The following is a 20,911-nucleotide window of genomic DNA, read 5'->3' as shown; positions in this document are numbered from 1 at the left end:
GGCAGGGAGCGCCCGCATCCCGGGGAACCGAGAGCCGCCCAAACCGCTGCGGGCGGCCGCACCCTCCCACCAGGCCCCGCCTCCCGGCCCGAGCTGAGAAGGGGGCCCCGGGGCATCCCGGCTTCCCTCTGCGGCTTCCCAGAGCGTGCACACGCGGGCCCCGCGGGAGTGGGGTTTCCTCGGGCGCCCGGGATCCCCCGGAGCAGCGCGGCGCAGCGCGGAGCGGCGCGCGGCCGCCTAACGGGGAAAAGTCGCATGCGCGCCCGGCCGCGCTGGGGAAGGCGGCCGCGAGGGGAGGGGCGAGTGCAGAGCCCGGCCGACCGCGGAGCCCCGCGCCCACGACGCATGCGCCGGGGAGGGAGCGCAATCACGGACTCGGCTGGCGGCTACCGGCTGGAGAGAGGAAACCCCGGACGGCGAGAGCGCGAAGGAAATCTGGCCGCCGCCGCCGCCGCCGCCGAGCGCGCGCGCTCCCGGTGAGTGCACCCGGCAGGGTGGGCCCCGGTCGGACGCGCGGCGGGCGGCGGGCGGCCGGCCCCGGCGGCGCATGCGTGCTTCCGGAGCCGGTGGAGGAGGGAAGGCCGGGAGGGGGAGGAGCGCGGCAGTAGCGGTGAATTTTGAGGGGTGGGTTGGGGGCGCGCCCGGCCGTCCCCGGTGCTGCTGGGGGCTCCGGGAGCCGCCGCGGCGTTTCCCGGTCGTCGCGGCCTGGCTGTCCCGAGTCCCCGCGGCCAGAGTCCCGGGTGGGGGAGGGAGGAAGCCGGAGCCTCAGGCGGCCGCACGGTGAGGACGCGGGCGGGCGGGCGGGCGAGCGCGGGCGCGGAGGGGCGGTGTGCGGGGCCCGGGGGGTGTGGGGGCGGCGGCGGCGGCCAGGCCGGGAGGCGGGAGCTGCGGCCGGGGTCGGGCGGTCCGCGGAGCGCCGAGCTCCGGGGAGTCGCGCTCAGCGGGGCCTGCGTGAAGCGTCCGCGGGGCCGCCGCCGCCGCCGGGGGTTACCTGCGGGACACGGGGGCGCGGCGGGTCCTGCGACCCGGGGGCGCCGGGGCCCGCAGCGCGCTGGAGGGCTGGACGCGCGCGGGCTGGCGGAGCCGGCCGCCGGCAGGACTCGCGCCCGGGACCCGCTAGGCCTTGTGACCCACTTTATTCCTGTCACCGCTCGGGCACGTTTGGAGCGGCGCCCAATGGGGCGATGGGGCGGCCAGCTCCGCCGCCGCCGCCGCCGCCGCAGCCGCCGCCGAGCCCCCGCCCTCGCCCTCGCCCTCGCCGCGGCCGACAGGCCGGCCGGCGCGCGCTGCGCTCCGCGGTCCGAGCGGCTGCCGCGGCCGCCCAGGGCTGGTTCCGTTAGTGGTCGTGGTTCCGGGGCTTGGTCCGGGGCTTGGTCCGGCGAGCTGCGCAGGGCCCCGGGCGCCCGACCGCCCTCTGCTTGCGGAGCTGACCGCCCTGGACGTGGTCCTGGCTCGGCCGGTATGTCGCGCCACGAAGTTTAGATTCCCCCGGGGGTGTTTTCTGCCGCCCTAGACGTCCGGGGTTAAGTCGGCAGAATCCTGAAAGATGAAGAGCTTTGGCCTCTGACCTGGCAGATGACAGATCAGGTTCTGGGTTTTTGATATTCGAATGCGGTGACCCTTCTAGACGGCAACAACAAACCCCGGTGTTTCCTTTTTCAGTGAACGAAAAGCACAAGAAGAAACTTTTCCAGGCATCGTTGATTTGACGACGGCACTGATCCTCCGAAATCACAGGAAAGGTAATCTCTCTCGATTGCGTTGTTAGAGATTACAGAAGAAAAATTGTCGAACATCCATTTTCATACTCGGTTAAAAAGAAATTCTTAATAGGATATATATATATATATATATATATATATATATATATATATAAATTTAGTGGCTGTCTCTAGATCATATGCCACGGAACAGCTCAAATTTGGTTTGTTTTAAAATCTTAGGGGGGAAAAAACCTTATTTGCCAAGTAGATTACTGACTAGAATGCCATTGGTTAGTTTGCAGGACTAGCCATGATTACCTGTGAAAAAAGAACAACACAAAACTTTGGCATAAAGTGAAAGAAGCCAGGAGTAGAATGGTGTGGATTGTGTGTTTTATATGTTAAGGGAGAGGGTAATAACTAAGATCTGTATTGCTCTTCCGTATAAGGAAGTCCTAGAATAATACTAGAAAACCAATAATTACGGGAAAGGGAGAAGTGGTCTGAAGAGGAAAGGTTAGAAAAATGAAATGTTTTATTCGTTGTCTACTTTTTTTTATTGTTTTATGGATTTATGAACAACAAAAATTATTTAAAATAGTTTATATTGGTTCCCTATTTTGTAGGGAATTTTGATCATTTTCGGTATTATTTTTCTTAATATTTGAAGAATAAACTGAAGAGAAGTTTAGGACGAATTTGCTGGCTTTTCCACTTTAAGAAGGTGAAGTCACAGACGAATTCAAAACTGCAAAGGTTGTTGTTTTGCCTTGTTGACTCTTAGTGGTAATGGCATTAGTCGTCACAGTTGCATGAGGCTGTGTTGATAGTGTAGTGTCTCCCTTTAATTTTGTCAGGAACTATAGTTTATAATTTATTCTCCTTTTGTCGGTCCCTGCCTCAAAGTTGGAGCGCTGCATTTACGGTGCCGGTAGAGTAGAAGGTCTAGCTTTTTGTGCTCTTCTGGTGGGAAGCTATTATGTCCTCTAAGGACGTCAGACGGGAACCCCAGTGAAGTCCGTGTGTGTGTGTGTGTGTGTGTGTGTGTGTGTGTGTGTGTGTGTGTGAGAGAGAGAGAGAGAGAGAGAGAGAGAGAGAGAGAGAGAGAGAGAGAGAGAGATATGAAACTCAGAATCAAATACGAGAAACTAAGGGCTTTTATGATTACAGATTGTGTAAACATACATTAATGATTTTTCTGGTTCTGCCAGCCTAAGCTTTTCAGTAAGGTCAAGGTTGAAAGGTGGCTGTGAGAGTGGATATCATTTTAGGGAGGGAATACTCAGAAACTCCCTCTAGTGACAATGATATTGTATGGAAACCAGTTGCTACAGACATTTTGATTACTATTACTAGTATTTTTATTTTGTGGGACAGGATATTTGGATTGGTTTGTTTGTTGCAGGTGTATGATAGTCACTCCAGTGCAAAACTTATGTATGTGAATTTTCCAGTCTTTTAACCAGATGAATCACATAAGTAGAGGCTGTCTTCCATTTTTGTTATTGTTGTTGAGATAGAATCTCGTGCTGTGTGTAACCCAGGCTGTCCTGGAACTTACTTTGTACTCTAGACTGGCCTTGAACTCATGATAATCCTCCTGCTTCAGCTTCTTGAGTACTAGGATTGCAGCTATGTTCTACTACACTGGATGGACATTTCTACTTTCACCTCATATCTTCCTCCAGAAATAAGTATTAACAATTGGATGTGTAGCTTTCTACATCTTTTTCTTTGAATTATAAATGTGTCCATTTTAATCTTAAAAACTGAATCATTGAACTTGTTTATGGTAGTTTCTTGTGGGGGTGTTGGGGAATCTTAGTTTATAGTCCAGACTGGTCTGGAGGTAGAGAACCTCCTGCCTCGCTCAACCTTTTGACTGTTAGGGTTATGCTTGGCCAAGTTATTGAGTTCTTCTTGAATGATGGTTTGTTCTGCCAGTTTGCCTGTACTGTACCCCCCACTCCAGGATAGAAATAACTTAGAATATGTCAGAAAGTTTCAACATGGGATATGAACCTTTGGACATAACCCTGTATACCCCCCCGCCCCCAATATTGATATACTGGTTGGTATGGAGGCATCTGCAGTTTAGAGGGATGTCATACTGATGTGAATTCAGTGTAGAAACTTATATTTTAACATTTTTTTCTATAGCATTCTTAGGGGCCCAAATTGTAGGGTCTCAAGTATGGGCCCTTGAGGGTGAATAGGCATCTCAGCCTTGTAACTAGTTAAGAAAGGAGAGAACCGGAAGCTTAGACTCTCTTCTTCATGTGAAGGAGCCAGTTGCGACCTTATGGCAGGTATCTCTGAGTTGGGTGCTATTTGTCTGGATATATTACTTAATTAAGCTTTTCCATTGGAAAGAGCCTTTTGCTGCTTATTTGATCATTGTGAGTTCATTATATATTGATTTCAAGGTTGTTAAAATATGAAACGAAGAAGTGGGGTTTGTCATTGAGCTGCTGTCCATTGTCAAACATGTCAGGCAGATACTGCTTTAAGTACAGAAAGTCTCTGCTCACTCTTTCCTCAGAGCACCGCCTTCTTCTTCTTCTTCCTCAGAGCACGCTGCTTCTTAGTTCTGCTTAGCTACTGTGTCAGGTGAACTATTTATGTACTCTAAATGTTGTAATAAAACACTGTGGGAAGCAAATTACTTTTAAAAGTTTCATATTTTATAGCAAAACTGTCTTTGTGACTATTTCCTTAAAATACTTGCAGAAGCATGAAGCATCTTTTTTGAAGTATAATTTCTTTGTAGACAGTACATAAATTGTTGGTAGAGTTGGATGAATTATCAACCTAACACCTTTAAATGTAAGAACAATTTAATTCTTACTAATTGGTTTAATTACATAATGGCATTTATTAATTGCTTTACAACCATTTTAATTGCCCTGATATATGTAATTTCCATGAATTACATGGATAAAAAAATTGTTTTCTTTTTCTTTTTCTTTTTTTTTTTTTTTTGGTTTTTCGAGACAGGGTTTCTCTGCGTAGCTTTGCGCCTTTCCTGGAGCTCACTTGGTAGCTCAGGCTAGCCTCGAACTCACAGAGATCCGCCTGGCTCTGCCTCCCGAGTGCTGGGATTAAAGGCGTGCGCCACCACCGCCCGGCAAAAAAAAATTGTTTTCTCCATGCTTTACTTTGCAAATATTAAATTACCTAAACAACTTATTCTCACAGTTTTGAGTTATCACATTAGTTGTATAATTCACATAGAAATAATTTTGCTTATTATTTTAAGTCTGCCCTGTCACTCTACAAAGAGAAATCATTTATAAAGAGTAAATTTTTATTATTGCTTTTGATTTTTTTAAAAGGACTATTTTAGAATTTCATTTTGTGCGTTTGGATGTTTTATCTGCATGTATGTCTGCACCATGTGAGTATGGGCTCTCTTGGGGGCCAGAAGAGTGTCAGGTTCCCCCCCCCCCCCCCCGGAACTGGAGTTACAGACTGTTGTGAGCTGCCATGTGGGTGATGGGAATTGAACCCAGATCCTCTCAAAGAACAGCCAGTGCTCTTAACCAGTGAGCCATCTCTATTCCCTAAAGGATTTCTTTTTGGTGGTGTTGTTTGTTTTGTTTTTTTAAGCTCTGTATTTTAAATATTTAATTTATTTTATAAAATCCCTTTTATTTTCATATGGTGAATGTTAGAATGAAAAGTGGACACGACACCACCATGTCCAACATGCTCTGCTTTTTGAAAGAGTTCATGTTTTAAGTTGATATTTAAATTTTAATTTTCATTATAAATAGTAGAAAATAAGAGCACACGTTGATTCCCTCTTTGTTGGTGGTGATGGCTGGATTTTTTTGGAGCCAGAGTCTTGTGTAGTTGTGGCTAGTCTTGTGCTCTCACTGCTCCCCTCCAGCTCCTCTAGCATGGGATTACAGGGGTATCCGATACACACCTGGCTTCCAAGGCTTCTGTGTCTAGGAAACGAGAAGCACAAAGTTGTACCTGTAGCTGAGCCACTTGCCTAGCTGAGAATTTATCATTTGTACTGAGATAAGCTTAACGTCGTTCAGTAGTTGACTGACTTTCCTAATTTTCAGCTCTCAGTTATAAATGCAGCACGTCCCAGTATGGAAATTCGGGAAACAGAAACAACATCAGCACAGTTTCAGAGTTTAAACTACTGCTGAAGTCCTGTCACCCAGAGATGCCGTTGTTAGTATTCTTGGGCACCTTTTCCTCTGTTATGCTTGAGCTTTGTGTGAGTTTGTACACGCTTACAGACCCATGACTGTACAGACTGTAGCACCTACTACAGGGTAAACAGTTGTGTTCCTTTAACAGCAAGTCAGCACCATGCTTTCATCTCATTATTTTTCTGCAGTGTTTTCTTTTAATGTTTATTCTTATCCATGTTTTTTTATTTCATTTACTTAACTGCTTTTACTGTGCTATGTTAGTTTTTAATTTTTAAGTTAAGAAGAGGAAGTACAACTTGAAAATTTTGATAGTCTTCAGAATTAGAATACAAGTAAAATAATACCGAATTTGTGTTGATAACCAAATTCAACAGATTTCATTGGAAAAATGTCAGTCTATATAATCGACTAATAATAATGTTCAATAATGAAGTAAATCCAGGATTTTTGTAGTGTGTTTTTTTTCTAATTTTATGTTTTCCTTAGAAATTTATTTCACATTGCATTTCATGAGCATAAATCAGTTGGGGATTTGGTTTTGGTTTTGGTGCTGAGGATGAGCGCCTTTCACATGCTAGGTGGGTGCTCTCTCCTCCCCAGCCACTTCCCCAGCCGCTGTTGGCCACGTGCTTGGATGTTCCTGCCATGGTTTCCAAGGAATTTGTGTTTCCTTGAAGTCGCCAGCAGAAAGTTGGTTGTGATATTCTTTTTTCCTCTTAGTATCTGTAGGAACACAGTGAGTCTAATGTCTGTGTAACCTAGAGCAGTGGTTCTCAACCTTCCTAATGCTGCAACCCTTAATACAGTGCTCCATGTTGTGTGACCCCAACCGTGAAATCATTTTCTTTGCTACTGCATAACTGTCATTTTGCTGCTGTTATACATTGTTTATATCTGTGCTTTCTGATGGTCTTAGGCCACCCCTGTGAAAGGGTTGTTCATCCCCCAAAGAGGCCGTGACCCACAGCCCACAGGTTGAGAACCATTGCTCTAGGGTGCCCCCCCATCCACATTATTCTGATCTAGTAATTTGAGTATTCTTTTTTCTTGAGCAGCCTAGCTAGACATTTATTAATTTACTGGGATTCTCATTGCCAATCTCTAGTTTAACTGATTTCCTCTTCTTTTTCTGTTTTTAAAGCCCTTGTTTCTTCTCTACTGCTCATTATTTGCTTTCTTTGGATATATTTTTTTTCTCTGATCTCTCAAGCTAGACACTGAGGTCATTTGATTTTTCATTATAAGCACACTAGAAATTTTGACTGCTTAAATTGTTTACTTCCAGATTTTTCTATTTTTGGGTGGCTTGGGATTCTGTTGTTTCCCAGGTTAGCCTCTAACCCTGGGCTGAGGGGGTCCTTTTTGCCACTCTTAGGAGTATCTAGGACTGTAGGCAAACACAACTGTGTCTGCTCCTGGTATCTCTTTGAGCTGGGATTAGTGAGTTTGTTTACAAATATTGGGCTTTTCCAGAGTTAGTTCTGCTAATCTAATCCAGTGAGATGATATTGTTTTAAATTCATGGAAATTTGTTTTATAGTCCCAAGTATGATCTTAGTAAATGTGTCTTACATGTATTTGAAAAGAATGTTGTTGGGTACAGTGTTCTATAAATACCAGTTAGGTCAGTTTGGTTTATTGTTTTATTTATGCCTTATTACTTTTTTTTAAAAAGATATATTTATTTATTATGTACACAGTGTTCTGCCTGAATGTATGCCTGCAGGCCAAAAGAGGGCACCAGATCTCATTACAGATGGTTGTGAGCCACCATATGGTTGCTGGGAATTGAACTCAGGATTTCTGGAAGAGTAGCCAGTGCTCTTAACCTCTGAGCCATCTCTCCAGCCCCACCTAATAACTTTTGAATGAATATCAGACCTGCTATTTTTTGCCAGAGATCATGTTAGCTGCTGTGACGTAATACCTGAATGAAACAACATAAGGAATCACTTCCTTTGTTTCCGTTTCAGTGGAGGTGAGACAGAACTTGATGGGAGAGGGCATGATAGTGCAGGGTTTCTCAGCCAGGACAGCAGAGGCAGAGAGGTCTGAACAGAGTCTGGTCTCCAGTGACCTTGGAAGTTTCTCACTTTTAGTAATGCCATCAAATTAGGAATCTGTCAGTGGATTGATCCATTGATTAGGCCAGAGCTCTACTGACCTGTTGTCTGTAGGTTGTTGTTTTTTCCAGCTCTTTAGGGGCGTGCCACCCAGCTCCAAAATAAACACATGGAGACTTAGTCTTTCTTATGAATGCCCAGCCGAGACTTGTTTCTAACCAGCTTTCCTTAACTTAAATTAACCTGTTTGCCTCTTCGATGTTTTGCCTCTGGACTTTTTACTTTTCTTTATATGTCTTTCTTCCTTTCTTACTCCATGGCTGGTTGTGTGGCTGGGTGGCTGGCCTCCGGCATCCTCCTCTCCCTCTCCTTTCCTTGCTCCTCTTCTTCTCTGGAGCCTAGATTTCTCCTCCTATTTATCCTCTCTGCCTGGCAGCCCCACCTGTTTCTCTCTCCTGCCTAGCTATTGACTGTTCAGCTCTTTATTAAACCAATCAGGTGTTTTAGACAGGCACAGTAACTCAGCTTCACAGAGTTAAACAAATGCAACATAAAAGAATGCAACAGGTCTTTGCATCATTAAACAAATATTCCACAGCATAAACGAATGTAACACATCTTTAATATTCCACAACAGGTCTCCTGTCTGTGGTTCAATCCACAAGCTAGGGACAATGCCTTCAACACTCTAGCCTTTGGGTAGGCACATCATATCCAGACCATAACAGAATGCTCACCTTTTCATCTAGGCAGGGAGGAAAGCATCTTAAACTAAGGGGAGGGTAAGAGACAGGATCTTGCTAGGTTGCCCAGGTTGCCCTTGAATTCATGATCCTTCCACCTTAGCCTCCTGAGAAGATGGATCGCAGATACACACCAACTTCTGGGCCCTGTGTAGTTTTAAAATTCAGTTGAGTATCCTAGAGGAGATAGAAGTGAAGAACTCTGGATTCCTGGATGCTGACAGTGTTGTTACTCTAGCCCTGCATGAGCACCCATGTGCTCTCCTAGCTTCTCTGTTCTTTGACGACAATGTTTTGCACAGAACAAGTTGAAACTAAGCCTCCGGTCTGCGTCCAAAGTGGAAAATGCCCTAGTTAAGTGTAAGTCAGATAGAACAGGAACCTAGAAAAGACCCCCACCCCGCCTCTGGAGTTTGAAGTCTTGTCCTCATGTTGGCTTGTGAATATGGTTTTTGTAATTCTGTTGGCTTTTCTAGTTCTCAAAAAGAACGGTAGTCTACTGCAAGCTCTCTTTTGTACCTAGACACAAACATTTTCCTGTTGTTTTAAAAAATGCCTAGAAAGCTTGATTTGGGGAACTCATTTTATTTTACTGTTTGAATATTAATGTTGTTAGATTTTAATTTTAATATTAAAAATCATTGTTTTTAGAAATATAATTTATGTCTTAAAGTTCACTGATTTTAAGTGTGCAGGTTGAGTTGTGGTAAATGTACACAAAAAAATGTAGCTACTTCCAATACCAAGAAACAAAATCCTTTTCCCCCTCGAAAGTTTCCTCTTCTCTGCAGCCCCTGGTCTATTTTCTGTTTGCATGTTTTCCTTTTCTGTGATGCAGAAATGGAGCTGCTCAGTCTGTCTTCTGTCTCAGTGCTGTCTTTCCCAGCACACTCATGTCAACTAGTTTACCTCTTTTTATGTTGGGTATTGTTCTTTTGGGTGGGGTATGCATATGATTTGTTTTTCCAATTATGGGTTGACAGACATTGGGTTGCTTGTAGTATGGATGGGACTGTTACAAGAACTGCCAAACCTTTGTGCACATATATTTTCATTTCACTTGGCAAACACCTGAGAAGGGTGTTAGCAGGTTTCATAGTAATTGTATGCTTCATTTTGTAAGATACTGATGAATTGTTTTCTAAAGTGGGTGTTCAACTTTACGTTCATTGCACCAATCATTGACAGTTTGTTGCAGAACAAGGCAAGAGCTACCTTGCCTTAATATATTCTATTAGAGTCAGATAGTAGATAGTAGAATTGTAGAAATTATCTCTCAACCTGTGACTTCCCCCCCTTTCTATGTTTGTTGGCATTTTTTGAAGAGAGTTTTAACTATGATGATCCATAATTCATTAATTTTGTCTCCCTTCCGCTTCCTCCTCTTTTTGTTGCAGGTTTTTCTGAGACAGGGTTTGACTGTGTAGCTCTGACTGGCCTGGAACTTGCTAGGTAGACCAGACTGGCCTCAAACTCCCCGACACCTGCTTGGCTCTGCCTGCTCAGTGCTAGTCTAGAGGGCACCACAATGCCTGGTGATTTCTTCTCTTTGATGCTTCATGGTTGTTTGGTGTCTTAGCTAAGAACGAGTATTTTTGTCTCATGTTTTGTCAGAAGTTTTAAACGTTTGTTTTTATACTTAAGTCTGTCTGATTCAAGTTTATTTTATTTAAAGTATGAGGAAAACAATGATATTAAAAACCTATACATATATAAGTTTCATTAACATGATTGTACTTCATAATTATGAAGTTAAATTAATAGTTAATAAACATTTCTCTAAAAATAATAAAGCATTAATACTCAAGAAGCAAAAGAGAGTGTTTTAGGAAGCTTAGTGGAGGATTTTCATGGACTTCTAGCAAACGATACTGTATCAAATGAACAAAAAACAAATCTGTATATAGTAGCTAAATATACCAATTATAATTGTAATTGGATGGGTAGTCTTAATTCTGCTTTGAAAATAGAAATTCTTATATTTATTTTCAGAACTTTTGTGGGAAAATATAAAAAAAATTGACCATCATACTAGATAATAAAACTTGAGTGCATTCCAAAAGTAGTAATAATAAAGTAGTAATAATATGCAGCTGTCCATGTTAATGTAGTAGCTATTAGCCATGTGTGTTTAAATTTAAAGTAAAATTTAGTATTGAGTTTTTCTCTCTCATTAGCCACATTCAAATTTTAACTGAGATTGATTGCCTTTATCATACAGAGGAAGAAAGTAAATTGAAGACTGAGTCAGCTGAATGCTTACTTTTTATAGCAGAGAATCAATATACATAATTTTTAATATAAATTTTTAACTGATATATAATCCTCAAAGTTGTACATATTAATGGGGTACCATGTAATATACAATACATGTATACATTTATATAGTATTTAAATCAGATTAGATGCAGTGTGTCTTCAAAATTCTATTGTTTGTTTATGGTAAAACTTGAAAAATCTTTTTTGTAGCTTTTAGAATGGGTAGTACATAATTGCTGTCTATAGTGATGCATACTGTTTAGTAGTACCCAGAGCTTCTTCCTGTCTGAACTGTAAATTCGTACCCCATAAATCAGCCTGTCTCCATTCTCTGTCTGGTAACCATTCTTGTCGTCTGAACTATGAGATCAATTCTTTTAGATTCCATGGTAAGTGTGAAATCATGTAGTACCTGTCTGTCTGTGCCTAGCCAAATACGGTACCATACATACAACAGTTGAAAGGATTTCATTTTTTTTTTTTTTATGGCTGAGAAGTAGTCTATCAGTCTATCATATGTGTATACCCCTCCTTTTAAAAATCTGGATCATATATCTAGTGAGTATAGAAACAGATTTCTCTTCAACATATTGGCTGCAGTTCCTTTTTTTTTTTTTTTTCCTCGAGACAGGGTTTCTCTGTGTAGCCTTGGCTGTCCTGGGCCTCACCCTGTAGACCAGCATGCCGAACTCACAGAGATCTCTGCCTCCCAAGTGCTGGGATTAAAGGTGTGCTCCACAGCCCACCCTGGCTGCAGTTCTTTTATAAATACAGTTGTGGAATTGGTGGATTGTTGTTAATGTTTTGAAGGACTTTCCATACTGTTTTCTATGAAAGGCCATCCTAATTTACATTCCCACCGCAGTATATAAGAGTTCCTTTTTCTTCTCTGTCCCTGTCAGCACTTGTTATCTTTAGTCTTTTTTGATATTAGTCATTCTTAATAGAATGAGGAAATACTTCATTGTGGTTTTGTTTTACATTTCCTAGTGAGTAGTGATGTTAAGCATTTTTTCCTGTACCAGTTGGTGTTTGTATGGGTTTGTTACTTTTTTCTTCTCTCTCTTCCTCTCCTGCCTGACCCCTCGTGTGTGTGTGTGTGTGTGTGTGTGTGTGTGTGTGTGTGTGTGTCTGTGTGTGTGTGTGTGCACGCACCACATATGCTGAAACCAAAGGTTGGCACTAAGTATCTTCCACTGCTCTAACTTGCTACCTTGCTCCTTTTGTCTTTTTTTTAATTGATTTTTTTGTCATACACTATATTTTGATCATATTTCCCCCTCCCCCAGTTCCTCCCAAATCCTCCCTAACTCTACCCAACAACTTTGTTCTTTTTTCCTCTTTCAAAATTAAAAACAAAATGAGAAGTAAACAACCCCCATAAAATAAACAAGCAAAAGACCAATAAGACAAAAAGAGAAAAAATGCCCAAACAAAGCATAATGAAACAAAGGGTCCATGATTGAGTTCCTTTTGTGTTAGTGGGGCCTGCCCCTGAAGTGTGGTTGATACACCCAGTGAGAGTTCATTGTAGAAAACTAATTTTCCCTTTGCCAGTGGAGATAATTGCAGATAGCTTTTTGGTTAGGGATAGGACCCCGTGTCCACTTCACCCTCTCAGTTCTGGGACCCCGTCTGTCTTGCTGCAGGTCTTGTGCATGCTTCCACAGTCTCTGTAAGTTCCTGTATGCCTCAGTCCTAGTGTGTCTGAAACAGTTTCCTTGGAGTCTTCCATCACTCTGACTCTTACAGTCTTACTGCCTTTTCTTCCCCATAGATCATTGAGTGTCGAGGGGAGGGATTTGATGAAGACATCCATTTAGGGCCGAGTGTTCCAAAGAAGTCTCTCATTTTCTGCTTATCATTCAGCATGGGTTTCTGTGTTAATCCCCAACTGCAGCAAGAAGCGTCTCTGATGTGAGCTGTTACACTGTTGCTTTTTGAGGCACCTGGAACTCACTGATTTGGTTAGTCTGGCTGCAAGCCCCAAAGATTCTCCTGCTCCTGCCTCCCCAGCTTTGGAATTAGAAGTGTGCCACCAGGCAGTCCCTTCAGCTCAGTTTGTTTGTTTGGTTTGGTTTCTTTTTCTTTTTTTTTTTTTTTTTTTTTTTGAGACATGATTTCTCTGTGTAGCTTTGGAGTCTGCCCTGGAACTTGCTCTGTGGATCAGGTTGGTCTCGAATTTATAGAGATCCTTTTGCCTTTGCCTCCCGAGTGCTGGAATTAAAGGTGTGCAAGCACCACCACCTGGTCAATTTTGTTAATTTTTGAGACAGAGACTTACTGTGTTTCCCAAGTTGGTCTGGAATTCCTGGTCTCCTATTTGGAATTTGAGGATGTACTGCCTTGGAAAGTAAAGTTAGTCATTGTACAGACTTAAGGTCTTTGTGATTATTCTTCAGTCAAGCACTGAGTGAAGGTACAAAAGTGAAGTCCTTTGTTTACTGAACTTAGGACGCATTGCAATCTTGGCTTTTCAGTAAACACTTGATGCTCTGTGTTTGCTTGTGTCTCTAAGGATTAGTACATGGTCTAAACGTCTAACAGTAATTGCTTGACATTTAACCCAAGTTACAGCTACACTATGATTACCAGCATTGAAACAGTCACTTTAATGATTATGGTTTAATATTGGATGAGCTCAGTAAAGCATAATTGGAACAGCCCTGCACTGGATAGGAGGCTTCCTTCATCCTGACTGTTAGCACCCATCTACTCCTGTGCTGGAGGAGGCCATTGTTTGTCTTTAGGTTTTCTCTGCTCCTTACTGTTTGTTAAAAGCCTTGAGATTCTTTCCTAAAGATGTTTTCTAGAATGCTTTTTGTAGTTATAAAAATAAATTGAAGTATTGTGCTAATCATAGGGGCTTGGTTTTATTTACTGACCAACTCAGTTCCTAAAATAGTACCTGGCCATAGCATATATTCAATAATTATTTCTTGTATATAAGTAATTATCCATATTAATTTTTTACTAATATTAATGCATTTATTGACCTTTTTATGTCTTTGTCTGGTTTTGATAGATAATTCTGATTTTTCTAGAATGAGTTTTTAAGTGTCCTTCCCTTTTCAGGGCTTTGAAAATTTAAGGAGGACTGGTAGATAATTCTTAGAAGTGATCTAGCACTGAGCCTTCTTTGTGTTGTAATCTTTTATTTCTTGATTTAGTAATTTCAAATTATGTCTGTTCGCCTCCTACTAAGAAAGCGAAGACTTCATCTCATACTGTCATTCTCTGCCCTTATCAACACCATCTGCCATGGAACCACCTACTTCTTTGAGTGATGCCTATGCAATAATGATGGGATATTTGCATATCTTAGTGCATTTTTAGTTCTCTGTTCCATAAGGGATAGTGGGACTTGTCTGCGTTTTTCCATTGTACCCCTTTCTTTCTCCACCTCAGTGTTCTGCCTTTTGTTTTTGACCAAATTGGTAACATTCACATCCTGTTTACTTTTATTTATTTATTTATTTAGAGAATGGAAGCTTTTAGGCTTTGTAAGTTAATTTTAAAAGCTGAACATAGTAAGCATTACTTAAATCCCAATTCTATCCTCTAGCTCCTCCCCATCTTCTCCCATGTCCCTCTCCGAGTAGCATGGATTATCCCCTTTTGTTTCACTAGAATTTCTAGTGCTTATAAAGGTTTTATAAGAAAAAAGACACACAAACACGCACACACATACATTTATTTAAAGTTTATATTGGTTGCTTAGACTTATGTTAGTCAACGGCCAGTTTAAGATATACTCAGAAGTCAGAGGGCTTCCATGACAGTTTTACAGAGGACATTTGTCCAGTTGGCTTCAGAAAGCTTGTGCTAGGAAGCAGGCCCTCATCTGTTTGTTGTAACAGAATTGGAGAGGAGACTAAATGTGTGTCCTTCTGTGTCTGTTAGGGCCCTAATGAGGAAAAAGTGTGACCTAAGAATTTGGAACCCTGCAGTTCCTGCTGAAGCCTTTGTCCAACCCTAGAGAAGCATTTCCTTTGCTTTGGCAGAGGATGGCATCCTCCACCACACACACAGGCTATTGCCTAAAGACTGCTGTGGTCCCAAAGAAGGGGGTCTGCGCAATGAAGTCTGTCCTCAAGATCTGTTCCCTTTGCCTCTCATTGCCTTCTGCCTGACAACTATCATCAGAAGCTTTGCACAGCCTATGAGATTTGCAAGTCCTCTTCTGGCAAGACCTGTCTTACATGCAAAATGATTTGTAAGACTTAAATAATAAATATGATGAGAAACCAGAGAAACGGATATGGGAATGTTTTGAAAAATGTTGAGCTGAACAACAGCTTGGGAAGAAGGAAGTTCATAGTATAAGGTTACTCATCGATGACCAGTGATTTGTATATATTTTTCACAATCTGTAGCTTTTCCTTCATAATCTTAATAGAGTCTTTTGTGGAACAAAAGCTTCCCATATTGCTGAAGTCTAATTTACCAGTTTTTGTTTGTTTGTGGATCATGTATTTGAAGTTATGCTGAAAAGCTGCACCAAGTTATAGGTCCCTCTGATTTTCTCTTTTATAGTTCAGTGGCCTGCATTGAATGCATGAGATATGTTGGGGCTGGAGAAGTGGTTTTAGTGGCTAAGAGCACTCCCTTCTCTTCCTCAGGAGTGGAGTTCAGTTCCCAGCACACACTTGGAATGCCTTGTAACCATCTGCATCTCCAGCTCCAGGGCTGCTTCTCTTGGTGCATGTACATGGCTTACGCTCCCCCCCCCATACACATATAAATATACCTAAATGTATATAAAGTTTGAAGATCAGGTCAGGGGTCTCTTGATCAGGTTTCCTTTATTTGCCTATGGTTTTATGATTTCTCTCTACACTGTGATGGTCCTTCAAGCTTTTTTTTTTTGGTTTTTCAAGACAGGGTTTCTCTGTGTAGTTTTGAGCCTTTGCTGGAACTCACTTGGTAGACCAGGCTGGCCTCGAACTCACAGAGATCCGCCTGCCTCTGCCTCCTGAGTACTGGGATTAAAAGCGTGTGCCACCACCGCCCGGCCCTTCAAGCTTTTTAATCCATTTGAAGTTACTCTACACTGAAATCTAGATATTGATGAGATCTGACATGTTCATTGCCATATTCCCTATTTCTGGAAAATAGAAGTGCCTCTACAAATGTTCTGTATTTTAAAAATAGTAATAATGGAATTTGATTAGCAACTGCCTTGTTTGCAGTTATTTTTCTTGTGGGTGTAAAATTCAGAAGCTGATTCTGTCAGTCGTTAAGAGAGATGCCTTTGGAAACTTGTGTGGTCCTTCTAGGTTAGTCTTTAGAACTTGATGAATTTCACTTGATAACCTTTAGCCTCCTCTTTGAGCTCAGAGGTATGACTTTTTTTTTTTCTTAATTGTAATATGATGGGATTTCAGTGTCCCGGTAAACATAGACCAAGGAACTATAAATGTATTTGGGGCATGGTCTCCTACTTTTCTTTGTAGCTTTTATTTAAAATCTTTACAATTTTTTTCATTTTTTATAAGGAATATGTATTAGTCAGCCTCCAGTTGCTATAACAAAAGAACTGACAACAGTTTTTAAATGAGGAAAGTTTTATTTTGGCTCAGTTTCAGAGGTTTTAGTTCATGATGAGCTTGTTCTGTTGCTGCGGGTCTGAAGAGGCAGAGCATCATGGCAGCAGCAGTGTGTGGAGAAAGTGGGTTACCTCATACAGATATGAAAACTCTGGGGAGAAGGCCTGCTTTTCAAAGGCACACTCCAGTAATCTATTTCTTCTAAGCAGCTACCATCTCCTTATAGCCCATTATGCTATAGATTAATCCATTGGTAAGGTTAGCATCCTCATGATGCAGTACCTGTGAATAGCACCACTCACTGGGACACTAAGCTGTGGTGATGTTTTGTTTCTGCTTGGAACAGATAAAGCTCGCCTGGAGATCAGAGTTCTGAGCTAGCCACTAGAGGCAGTGGAGGCACATGCCTTTAATCCCAGCACTTGGGATCTCATGTCTTTGATCCCAGTACTTGGGAGGAGGAAACAGAAAGTGATATGGCTGGGTGGAAAGAGCAAGTGATAAGGCAGGGTGGAGACTGGAGCTCGGCTCTTTGGGTTTCAGGAGTCAGTAGAGTTAAGAAGTCTCGCTAGTGGCTGGCTTCTTTACGTCTCTGATCTTCCAGCTTTCACCCTGATATCTGACTCTGGGTTTTTATTATTAAGAACAATTAGAATTAGCACTATACTAGTATAGCCTCTAACACATGAGCCTTAGGAACCATTTTATATCCACACAATAACAGAATGAAAAATAACTGAAATCCAAATGTGTTCTTTTTTAAAAATCAATTTCTGAAATTTTCCCAACTCCCTCTCATAATAAGAGCTATTACTTTCCATTTCCTCTGACAAAGGGAGGTTATTTGCAAATGGCTGAATAGGAGGATAAGATTTGTCAGGTTTTGGACAGTAACGATTACCATGTTTTAAGATTGTTTTAATATTTTACATGTAAATGGCAGTCTCATTTGTACACTTTCTGTTTTAAGGACAAGTTATCTGCTGTAGCTCCAGTTCACATCAGAGGTTTACACACTTCCAAGTTCAGCATGCTAACTGGCCTTTCTCTGTGACTCATAAGCTAAGACTAATGTTTGCTTTTAAAAAAATCTCTTAAGTATACCAAGTGTCACATAAAAAGGTGAAATTCAGATTTCAGTGTTGATGATTTTACTAAGATATTTGTGGACTGTGTGGGACTACTTTCAAACTCTCGTGACAGTACAGTGGTGGCAGCAGAGACCCTGCTTCTGGCCTGTCCCTTACAGAAGAAGTTAGCTGGCCCTTGCATTAGGTACTTCTGTGACTGCCGTGACACAACACTTGGTAGAGCACTGTGAGGAAGGAAGGAAGGAAGGAAGGAAGGAAGGAAGGAAGGGAGGGAGGGAGGGAGGGAGGGGGGGGGAGGGAGGGAGGGGGGGGGAGGGAGGGAGGGAGGAAGGAAGGAAGGAAGGAAGGAAGGAAGGAAGGAAGGAAGGAAGGAAGGAAGGAAGGAAGGAAGGAAGGAAGGAAGAAAGAGAGACAGATTTATTCTGGCTCAGAGCTTGAGGGAAGGCACGGAGGGCTGCGAGTCAGCTGTCCCACTGTGTCTGCAGTCAAGAGTCAGAGACATGAGTGCTGATGCTCAGCCCACTTTCCCCTGCCTCTTCCCTTCAGTCTAGGGCTCAGCCCATGGCATGGCACCACCTGCCTGTAATGAGTCTTTCCTCTGCAGGTAAGGCTCTCTGGAAACACCCCTTGGCACCTTCACAGCTCTGGCTCCTAGGTTCTTCCAAATGCAGTCAAGTTGACAGTGAAGAGTGATTGTCACACCCTTGCTCTGGGCAGTGGACGTATTTATGGGTCGACTGCCAGGGTTTATAAGATGTGGGAGTAGGGGAGGTAGACAGCTGGAGGTAAGGGTCAGCTGCCAGCGCTTAGTGACTGGCTTAGACTTTTTCTATTCTGGGAAGTAAAACCACATTAGACTAACTGTTTTAAAGTAGGGAATAAATTAAGAGACTTGCAGTCTTTTATTATTTTTCTTTTAAAATGAATGAATATATAGAGAAAATTAATATGGAACTTTTTAAAGTTTTTACCATGTTTTAAAGTTGTCTTAATATTTTACATGTAAATGCCTGTGTGTATCATTTTTACACTTTGTTTTTCCATAATGTGTGGTGATGGCCTGTTCATTTTATTTATTAAATGAAAGAATTGATATTTGGAAATCACTTGATGACTGACTCAGTCATCAAAACTAGTACATTAAAGATGACGGTGCACTGCCCATGAATGACTTAGAGAATGATTTTCAGGGACTTCACTGAAGTTAGACACAGGCATTTATATCCTGTTGGGAGAAAGACCAGGGTTTTAGTGTTTATCTCTGTTGTTCCTCTGAAACACTTGATAGCGACTGTGGGCACATCCATCACTCTGAATCCAATTCCTTTTTGAAAAATAGAAAAAAAATAATTTTCTTCTGACAGCAGGTGTTTGGGGGTTGGCTACATTATTCATTGTGCATAATTTGTTCCCCACTGATTGATCTCCCACAACTAGCAATCACTTGGCACATGATTAGAGAATGTAAGTATAAGTTGAATGAAAGAAAAAAGACTAGTTGAGGTCCCGTGTCTATCAGATAGGCATGATCACGGAAACACCAGCTTCTTCAAAGATTTACATTTGGGGATTTGAGGTGTTTTGTTAACGAGTAGCATTTTGATGAAAATAGAAATTTTCTTTATATTTGTTCTTTATAGAGTGCTATCAATGCATTGACTAGATTTATTGGTATAATTAATTACATAACATTTTCTGAAAGCTTTAAATGGCAAGATGAACTGCTATTTTAAGAATTAAATTAGCCTCTAAGAAACATAGAAGCTATACTTCATTGTAAAACCATAGCACGGACATGGACACACACACACACACACACACACACACACACACACACACACACCCCTACCCCTTGATAGGAAAATCTGTATACATTCATGTAAGTTTTCTGAACTTTCCCTAACTTTCCACCAAACTTCATTTTATAGTGGAACTTGTCTACACAGTTTCCTCAACAGTTCAACTTATAAAATCTTACTTCACAGAATGTAAAGATAATGTACAGAATTTTTAATTAAAGAAAATTGTTCCAGATTCTGAAAATGATTGGTAAGTGAAAGTAAAAAAAGAAAACAAACCTTTATCTCTCTTCTTCTAGACAGATTTTTAACCTGGATAAAATGGTTGGTAAGAGGGAAATTTTATCGTTAGAGGAATTGCAGCTATAAGAAATACTAGAAAATTGTAGGCTTCGTGGATTTAATCGTCAGTGACTCTGAATATACTATATAAAAATTGGTTGTGAAATGTGTGAAATACAATGGCTAAAGCAGAATACATAAACCTTTTTAACTGATGATAGTCAGCAACTCTGGTGAGGAGACAAATTTCACCTTGAAAAGTAACTAGTAGGAGTCAGGTTGGGAAGGAAGTCAGAGTTGACCAGCCTGTGCAGTGGTAGGTGGAGGAAGGTGCTACAGATTGGTAGCAAGGACTCCAGAAAGGGGGATTTCCTCTTTTTCTTCCCTCCCTGCCCTGGACCAGAGTAAGAGTTTCATTGCCATGGTAGCATATACATTCAAAAAGGTGAAGGAAAAATGTCTGTGGCCTAAAGAAGTGGGAACACTCCCTGCAAGCTGGAGCATGATTTGGAAATCCTAAGAAAAGACAGGGGCGGGTGTGTGTGTGTGTGTGTGTGTGTGTGTGTGTGTGTGTGTGTCTGTCTGTCTGTCTGTCTGTCTGTCAAAATCTTCAGGAGCCCCAACCACATTCACACTGTTTGAGTTCAAAACAGAATCCAAAAATCAAAGCCCAGAGAAGTGACCTACAAAGTAAACCACAACTCGAGTTATGCATTCAGATGGTGACCCCAAACAGTAAAGCAGAAGCTTTGAAAACTGAACTCACATGGAGACCACTACCCACAGAAGGCTACTTAGAACCTGTGGTCTAAACTCAAAGTCATATTCACAAGAGGGCCTTACTAGAGCCTACAGTCCCATGGTCAGTATTTGGAGTGTCTAGAATACAGTGCAAATTCTTGACATACAAAGAAAAAAGGAAATTATGACTTTTTAAGGAAACCATGAGAAGAGCCAGAAAATAGAATTATAAGAAAGACCTTAAATAAGCCTTGAGTTAAAGCTAAGTACTTGATATGAATGGAAAAATAGGGTATAAGATTTGCTTCTGATACTTGAAAATTTTCCAGTGAAAATCAGAACATGAATCAAATCGAATTTCAGAATTGAAAAATGTAATGTGTGAAGTATAAATTGACTGTGTGGACTCAGCACTGTGGACATGACAGGAGAGAGTGAACTTGAGATAAGTCAGTAGAACTCTCCAGGCTCTATCTTGTGCATCGAGGTCTGCATTATGCCTTAGG

The 20,911-nt window shown here is 42.0% G+C and overlaps 1 protein-coding gene across 5 annotated transcripts in view; it reads left to right on the top strand.

Moving 5' to 3' along the window:
* Nucleotides 1-323: 323 nt before the first annotated feature.
* The window catches only part of Clock (clock circadian regulator), an 84,834-nt gene continuing 64,246 nt past the window's right edge, over nucleotides 324-20,911 (top strand). For 2 of the 5 annotated variants that reach the window (XM_028857319.2, XM_028857254.2), the window contains exons 1-2: nucleotides 619-780; nucleotides 1,663-1,742. The gene's annotated coding sequence lies outside the window, so the exon portion shown is untranslated. Of the gene's footprint in view, nucleotides 477-593; nucleotides 781-1,377; nucleotides 1,460-1,662; nucleotides 1,743-20,911 lie in introns of those variants that run through there. The other 3 variants (XM_028856966.2, XM_028856884.2, XM_028857048.2) reach the window with 3 other exon arrangements.

Source organism: Peromyscus leucopus, chromosome 10, assembly GCF_004664715.2.
Source record: "Peromyscus leucopus breed LL Stock chromosome 10, UCI_PerLeu_2.1, whole genome shotgun sequence".
In the NCBI taxonomy this organism is placed as follows: Eukaryota; Metazoa; Chordata; class Mammalia; order Rodentia; family Cricetidae; genus Peromyscus; species Peromyscus leucopus.
Note: the sequence above shows the minus strand (reverse complement) of the source record. Positions and strands in the feature narration are given on the sequence as shown.